The sequence below is a fragment of the Vicia villosa genome, linkage group LG5 (assembly GCF_029867415.1).
Source record: "Vicia villosa cultivar HV-30 ecotype Madison, WI linkage group LG5, Vvil1.0, whole genome shotgun sequence".
Classification (NCBI taxonomy): Eukaryota; Viridiplantae; Streptophyta; class Magnoliopsida; order Fabales; family Fabaceae; genus Vicia; species Vicia villosa.
The window spans coordinates 106,859,402-106,868,582 of record NC_081184.1 but is presented as its reverse complement, the minus strand read 5'-3'; the positions used below and the strand labels follow the sequence as shown (position 1 = coordinate 106,868,582).

At 28.2% G+C, this 9,181-nt stretch overlaps 1 long non-coding RNA gene across 1 annotated transcript; it reads right to left on the bottom strand.

Moving 5' to 3' along the window:
- Nucleotides 1-2,465: 2,465 nt before the first annotated feature.
- LOC131606995 (uncharacterized) lies at nucleotides 2,466-4,658 on the bottom strand. Its single transcript, XR_009285156.1, has 3 exons — nucleotides 4,562-4,658; nucleotides 4,304-4,462; nucleotides 2,466-2,816 (listed from the first exon to the last, which is right to left on the bottom strand). It is a non-coding gene; the product is annotated as an uncharacterized LOC131606995 (long non-coding RNA).
- Between the last annotated feature and the right edge of the window lie 4,523 nt (nucleotides 4,659-9,181).

The window sequence follows — 9,181 nt, the reverse complement described above, 5'->3', positions numbered from 1 at the left end:
AAGGCAATAATTTTTTTATAAATGAATATTTTACAAAAACATGGACAATAACAATAGGTGAATACACAGAATTCACAAGATCATTTTGGTCCTATAAAAATGGATTTAATAAATTAAGTATGATTTTTTATAAATTTATTTTAAAAAAATATCATAAATTAAAAGAAAATAATTATATTTAATATTATGACTTAATACAAGAAAAAAATACTTAACTCCTTCTAATAAGAATTTCTGATGATTAATTTTGATTTCAAACTAATAGATAAAAAATATTTATTTAATATTTGATCTAAATTATCTTAAAATAATTGGAATATTCTTACATTACCACTCATAAATTTATATTAGTAAAAAATCATCTTAAAAGATGCAAAGTAATAGATTTGAACTGCTATATTATATAATTATTAAATTATATTAATCAATATAACCAAAATATAATAGGGTATAATCCATATTTTTTTTAATTTTCTTATATATGTAATTCATATAAATACTTATTAATAAAACGTTAAATTAATTAATTCAATTTTATTTTGATTTTCAAATTTGTTTTTGATTTAGAGTGTCAATTTTATAGGCAACAATAATTTGCTTCTATAAAAATTGTTTCAATCAATTAAGTATGATTTCTTTTATAAATTTTTTAAACAAAAATATCATATACCTGATAAAAAATGATATATATTATTATTACATGATACATATAAAAATAAAATTGACATGAAAAAATGTTAGCATTTATTTATGATAAGATGTTAACATTTATTCTAAAAGTTGATACATATATTTGTTTTTATTAAAAAACATGAGAAAATTATGATTGATGAATAAACAAATTTTTTATGAAAGACACAAATTTATTTCTTTTTTATATTTAAAACAAAAGGCCAAGATATCAACTATTATATATTTATTTACTATTTATAAAAATATTATATATAAGTAGTGTACATCCTCATATTTAATTCTTTAAAAAAAACTTTTAATATATTTAATTGAAAAAAAATGGGTACATGAATTTCACGGGAGAGTTTAAAATTGGGATTGCAATTTTCTCACGTAAAATTTCAAAAGGAAGAATAAGATTTCACGGGAGAGTTTGACTACGATTCTCTCATATAAAAATTTCACCAAAAATAAAGTGTCTTCATGGTTCGGATGACCATCTTAAATTCCAATAAATTAAATATATGATTCACTGAAGTTCAATGGAGAGTTAAAAAAGATTAGGATTTGATTTAATTCATAAATTAAATATGATTTTTCAATTTATTTATTTCAATCTAAATTAAAAATTAACTACACACAAATAATTATAAAATGCATTAAATTTACTTTCTTTGTTTTTCATGAAAAACACAATTTTAATGCTAATAAGAATTCATCTTTAATTTTTCTTAACCATCATTAATTACAGTTACAAATGATAACGAATAAACTATGTAGTATAAATTAGACAAGCATACTGTATAAGCTTCCAATTAAATTATTACCATTTTTATTATGTGACTCTTTAAGTGCCAAATATTTATGTTTCAAATAATTCAAGCATGCTTCGTTTCTTTTTCCAATTTAATTATTTTGATTCTCAATGTTAATTGTAGCTAACAAGTCTTAAATGCATTATTACTTTAAATATTAATCATATATAATCATATTTGACCTAAAGTCTTTTTCCAAACCCTATTATACTTCCAACAGTTTTTCTCGGTTAAAGAAATTAACATATTGGAAACAGAAAATTAACCTTTTGAATTCCCACTCTATTCATTCATCAAATTTTTGTTTCGATTTATAGTAGATTTATGATTCACACCAACCTCTGCGTTTGGTTTACTTGCCTTTTATTTATTAATGTATTTTTTTCAGTGACAAAGAGTAGAAAATTTGACTGCATCAAGGACATTAACAAAAAAAAAATGGAGATGGTTCGATGGGAGAACAGTCTCATTTTTCATTAAATTTTCATAATAATCAACATTAAGAGCTTATTAATAACAATTATACATTAATCAACCTAATAAAAATATTATGTTGAGTTAACAGTCCCAAATTATTAATCATAGTAATAATAATATTTTTAAAATTAATATATAATAATAATAATATCTCTAAAAGTTATTTATGGCTAAAAAAATTCACACGATTAACTTTTTTTTGTTTTCCAATCCTAATTTATTTAATAAAATATTAAATAGTTTTATTTTATTTTATCGCAATAAAGGACCCAATAGAGCTAGATTTTAGTTGTAGTAGGTTTTAGTTATAGGTGGTAATAATTAATAGTCTTTTTTAATTAGATGTTTGAAGAAAATGTAATTGGGAATATGTAGTTTTAGGTGATAATAATTAGTCTTCTTTTTTAACATTTGCAATTATTAATATTTTTTAAGAAATAATTGATCTACTATTATAATAACTACTATCATAATAAGAAAATCGATGTCTACCAAAATTAATTTCATGTCCAAATTTAAACAAATATTTTAATCCGATTTTCATGCCTTCAATTGTCTTTTTTCATCATCAACTCATATTAGCATGCCTTATGTCTTTAATTGTAACACCCCATACATAACTGACTAGTATATTATGCATGAAACGTTAAATTGATACTGAGTACATACAAAAGCTTTAGATATAGAAAGATCCATAATACAATACAACATGAAATTCCAATAAGAATTACAAAACATGTGTCTTCAATGGATCTGCACAGCGGAAAATGAGATTTGACTAGGTCTCCGAGCCATCACCACTTTAAGCCGTCAATCCGAACCTGCTATCTGCCAAAAGCTACTAAACTGCACCTGAAAAATATAAGTTGATTGGGGTGAGATTACTAAATCTCAGTGAGTCCTCCTATCCTATGGGTCCACTCGGTTCTACAGGGTACATGCATCAAAACCGAATCCACCATTGATCCGGGGTTTATCCTCACGTCCGGTACAAGTACGGAGAAACAAGGAATCATCCACTATTGGACGATTAATGCAGATATACAATTATATAAGCAACCAAGTATGCAAAACCCGCATCCATATACGGGGAATCCAGAAGTACGTTAATACCACTACTAAGCTACTAACACACCCTCGGTGGGTTCACCCATGCCTATTTGTCAAGAGACTTGCACAAGCACCCTGCAAGAATGGTTAAACGGGCTCGCACAAGCCTACACGGCTGCGAGGTGACCTTGCCTAAGAGGCGACACCGTCCCATTAACCATCTGTACGCACGTGGTGTTAACAGCAAGTGCAACACGCCGTCTCGACGCATGAGCCCATCCGGGTAGGAACCTAATGATGTAGCCTACATGGCATCATTAGAGATGGTTTACCTGTTATGCGTAGGCTTACTTAGCCGCATAACGCCATCATACCGAGCACGCGAGTGTGTACACAGCAAGTGAGTAAAATGCCTCCAGACCCTCACAAGCACACTGCAACGGTAGTTCAGGTATGTGCCTCTGGGATCCATGATCAGGGCAGTCCTACGGACAACTCCAGGACCCACGGTCCGAATCGTAACTTAGTACCTGGTCTACTTCGATTCAGCATACACACACATAAGCAAACGCTAAAGCACGCAAGCAGACAACCCCGATTGTTTAACCGAAACAATGGGCATCAATAGAATGATCATATTTCATCATAATATAGCATTCTTATTCCAGCATAACATCACAGTTAGAAACAATGAGCTAGTTCAGTCTACTATACACAATTTACATAGTATTAGTGTCGCACTTTAACTAAAAATATGTCAGATACCGAAAAATAATATTTAGACACCAAGGCTAATTTTCCTAGATAGTACACTTTATTAGCTTTCTAACGGTATATGGTACGCGTCAAACGGGTACACAAAGTGGGAGTTATGAATTTTCGAAATTCTGAAAATTCTGCTCAGCATGCAGAGTAACGGGTTACTTCATTTCAAGTAACCGGTTACTTCAGCCCAGAATCTATTTTTTTCACTTTTCGCTCCCAGGTAACCGATTACCTCATCCAAGTAACCGGTTACTTCACCTGCAGAACCCCAAATTCTGCATTTTAAAGCTTCTAAACCAGTCTCAATACTTCTTATTGATTCTAAACATCACCTATATCATTTCCACGAATTTTAACATGCAACACTGATCAAGATATACCAGTCAATGACTAATAAAAAACAACTAACAATCAACACAATTAACATGTTAGTGACATGAATTTATGATTATCTCTCACAAAATCCCTAACCCCAATTATAACCCTAACATGCAAATTCCCCAAGCCACTATCTAAGGACTCACCTTGGATCAATGGAGCTTTAGATGATGAACATGCTGCAATTGAGTTCCTATCTTGACCAAAACTCCAACTCCAAACTCATCAAACCCGTAGCCCATTCTTCATCACATTCAGCATGCATGTCCCAACTTCAAACTCGTTTTTCTCCTTCAAAACAGAAGCTATAAATGCGAACCATAGGTGCAAATCGAAGAGAAATTCGTTAGCTTTCCAATGGGACCAGAATCGTTACGATCGGAGTTACGAGTTGAGAGATATACCTGATTTAGTGGAGGCTATTCTTAGAGTGCGAAAATGCAAATATGAATATGAGTTCCTCTTCCTCTTCCATGCCTTTAGTTCTTTTTTCTTCATAAAATTCTGACTTGGATAATACTAACCCACCAAACATGCCCTTAGTCACATGCATCATTGTTACATGTCCAAAATGTCCCTCAACTAGGTGACATTTACACCTTTGCCATTTAGTTTGTTTCCAACTAATATTCTTCCATCCCAACTAACTTTTCTCAAATTAGGGATTAAATTCATAACTCCTCCTTGGCACTTCATATATAATCTTGCTAGGATTAATGTGAGATATTACATTAATATTTGACAATATCTAAAAACAATCATTATTTCTTTTGCATGCTACAAGTTTTCCAATCAATTCCAATATCTAAAAGTAATCATTACGGTTAATTAATCATAAAAAAGTGAAATTCATATAACTCTCTACCTTCCATACAATATCAACAAATATATAGTACCTTGACATAATTCAAATTCAAATAGAGGAATCAATATAAAATAATTGTAAATAAACATACAAAAAAGATTTTGTATAGAATTAAAAATTAAAAATTAGATGCATATAACACCTTTCAATACGCATTATTGTATCTTTCCCATTGAAAATAGTTGACATTACTTCTAATTTATATTCATTTCTTTAATATCTATAAAAAAAATATTTGACATTAATTCTAGTTTATATTCATTTCATTAAATATATCAAATATAAAGAAAGAGTTGGTATATAAATCTTTTTCTGTCAAGATTATAAATAAAATTATAAGTTATTTTTTATTTAATAAATATTCTATTTTTGTTATTGGATATGCAATTTGAATTAAATATTTTTGTTGTTTTTATTCCATTACATTAGTATTTTTGATTCGGTATGAGTAGCTAACACAAATATGAGAAATTAACGACATATATGTGATAAGTAACATTAATATTAATAGGGTTAATAGTCATTTGCCCCCTGCAATAGTAGCGATATTCAGTTTACCCCCTTTTAAAAAAAAATTTGTTTTACCCCCCTGTAATATTTGGGTATCCCCCTAAACGTGTAAAAACCAGGGAGTAAAATCAAAAAAATATATTTTACAGGGGGGTAATTTTCCCTCTTAGGGGGCAAAAGACTTACAATTTTAATATTATAGGGGGGTAAAACAAATTTTTTTTTTTAAAAGGGGGTAAACCGAATATCGCTACTATTGCAGGGGGGCAAATGACTATTAACCCATATTAATAATATACATCTTTTGTACAAATTTTTCTTTGGTAAATCAAATTAAATATAGGGGACAACTTCTCTACCCATCACAAAAAAGTTGGGTAGTGTACCTCCAACCAATCACATGATTCCATCTCATTAAATACATTTAATTATTTATTAAAATGTTACAAATATTTGTTGTTTTCAAAGTATTTTACAAAGGAGGTAACCTTACCCAACTTTTTGAGTTGGGTAGATAAGAATTCACCTTAAATATATATTTAAAGTTAAATAATGAGATTTAAACGTGTTGCATTGAATTATAATATGTCATTTCATTATTTTTTGTTTCTTGACTTATATAGATGTTATAATTTTTTTTGCAATTTTTTATTTTGATAATTTAAATTTGCAATTTGAATCATGCTCATAAAAAGGCAGGTAGACATACTAGGGGTGGGAGCCCATAAAAATTGTTGATAATGTGCGTCTGTGGAAAAAAAGGCGGGTAGACATACTAGGGGTGGGATCGAGCCCATAAAAATTGTTGATAATGATAGTACATAATAACTACATTATCTCAATTTTTATTTATTTTTTTTACTTTTTATCAAGAACTATATTTTTTCAGAGTTAAAATTGTAATCAACAATAATAATTAATTATCTCTAATATTATTTTAATTTTTATCCAACATAAATATCATCATTGAAAACAACTACAAATTGATAAATTAAATTAATATTGATATGATAATCATCATTATTGAAGAAATTATTTCGCTTAATTAATATATATTTTAATATAATTCTTTAACCATAACCATATTATATTTATTTAATATTTATACCGACTTTACATGACCCGTGCGGGCGCACGGGTCCTTTACTAGTTCCAATTAATTTATATTGTTGATTATTGATTAATGAATCCAGAACAGAGGTAACAACTAGCAAACGCGTGCGCGCGTGAGGAAGTTACATCAGTTTTTGTTTTTTTCTATGACCGCCGGCAAATAAAAGTGTGACTGAGTTTTCACATTATCACATAGCTTTTCTTTATTCAAAATTTTGAAATTCAATTAGATTAATGCAAGGTTTGAAAAATTAAATTTCAGTTTAAAACTACTTTTATGTTTAGGTTGGGTGATAGGAGAAATTTATCGTCATCCTCCATATAATTAGTAATTTGACTATAATACTTCTAAAATCATAAAATTTAATTTTTCACATCAAAATCATATATTTTATATATTTTTTTAAAAAGAACTTTTTATCTTAAAGATTGATTGAAAAATAGTGAATTTTTACAAGTAGCATTTTCTCTTCAATTTATGTAATACTCAAATTTTCACATAAATTATGTATTTTAAACATTTTTTAAATAAATGATAGTGTCAAATTTAAAGGATTATATTTATTTAGAAATATCCGATATAAACCAATTTTTTTGGATGCATTTTTATTACATTTTTTAAAAAATTGTTTTTTTTAACGAAGGACAATATATTAAAAAAAAGATTGAAACATAAAATAATGGGAATTAGATAAAAAAATCTACTGGAAAAATATTTGAAAAAGTATTTAAATTTTAAAAAAAGGCAAATCTAATCTATTTTTTACATAATTATTTCTAATGTCAATGAAAGTCATAGTTGTGCGGACTAAAGAAAGAAGCCAACAAATTCACACAACTATTTCCTTATCTAAAAGTTTGTATAGTTATGAATGACATATCCAAAATAACCTTGATGCAAGAATGCCACCTACTTATAAGGAGGGACAAAATTAAAATTAGACAAAGAGAAAATGTTGGTCACTACCATAGAGTTCGATTCCACCCATAGCTGTTTCCAACCATTTTTGAAATTGCCAGTATGCATGTATGCTTTTTTTTCAACAATTTAAAAAATGACGATGAAAACACATCTAGAATACTACATTTTTCAAAAATACCAGTAAAAAACATATAAAAATGGATTTTATTGGACAATTAGAAAATGCCAGTAAAAAAGCATAGCTTTTGCGAAAATCCGATAAAAAATGTGCGAGGATATTATTGTAAAAACGTTATTACTGGAGGTGTCAGGTATAAAAAATGGGTGTCAAGATAAACTTTCTTCAAATTTGAATTAGGGCCGATTTTCAATCTTATAACTTTGAATGCTTCTATATAATATAATTAAGTGTTGATTAAGAAAAGAAAGTTTGGAGCGATTAGATTAAGGATATCATAAAAATAAAATAATATGTAGGGGGTTTGTGACACAGTTTGAATAGTTATGATGCAAAAAGTTATCAAAAACTGCAAGAGAAAAATATGCGATTTAATTTGGTTGAGCTGACATATAAAAATAACATCGAATCAAATCAAACTAAACTAATGCAGTTTGGATTGGTTTAGTTGATTTGAGTTTTTACAATTTTTTTATTGAGCCATATATATACATATAGGTGACTACATAACATTGTGTTTAGTTATTTATATATTACCAAATAATAACAAAACTCATCATTAATTTGACAACAACTTTCCATTAATATACAAAAATGAGATTAGACCAAAGTGAAATAAAAATAAATAAAACAGTAGTATAAAACAATATAATAAAACGGAAAAAAGAAAGAGGAGATGAGAGATTAGAGAAGATGAAAAAGAAAAGACATAAGACATGAGAGATTAGAGAAGAAAATGTAAGATAAAAACGAAATTGAAATAGAGAACAATATCATAAAAATAAGAAAATAAAAAAGAAAGGATTATTACATTTTTGCCCTCTGCCATATAGGCGAATTTTGGTTTACTTTCCTGTATTATTTTTTTGTAAAAGTAACCTTGCCAAATGAAAATTATGTCGATTTAAATTTTCCCAGGAAATGACACATGTCATTTGCTTATGCGGCGCGCTGATTGTATATATATTTTTTAATTTTTTAATTCAAATATGTTGACGTGGCTTTATTGTACTTATTTTGAATTATTTTAATTGCCACGTTGACATTTTATTTATTATTATTTTAAGCTTTTAAAATTTAAAAGATGAAAAACTATAAAATTTTAAGTATTGTGGGTATTGGAGGTGGGAATAGGCTGGACCGAGCTAGGCTTTGCCAAGCCTGAGCCTGACCTGCTAAAAAATTCAAAGCCTAAGTCTGGCCTGTAGCCTATCATAGACTTATTTATTTGGCCTGAGCCTGGCCTCTTTGAATGCCTGATTGGCCTATTAGCCTACTTAAAAGCCTATTTCATTTGAACATTTGTAAATAAGTCATTCAACTCAATTTTATATAGACTAACAAATTAAAAGATCAATGAGATTATATGTTTGTTTACATTGACTTATTTGAGTTTATCTAGTAGCATAGATTTTGTGATACTATTGGTTTGAGAG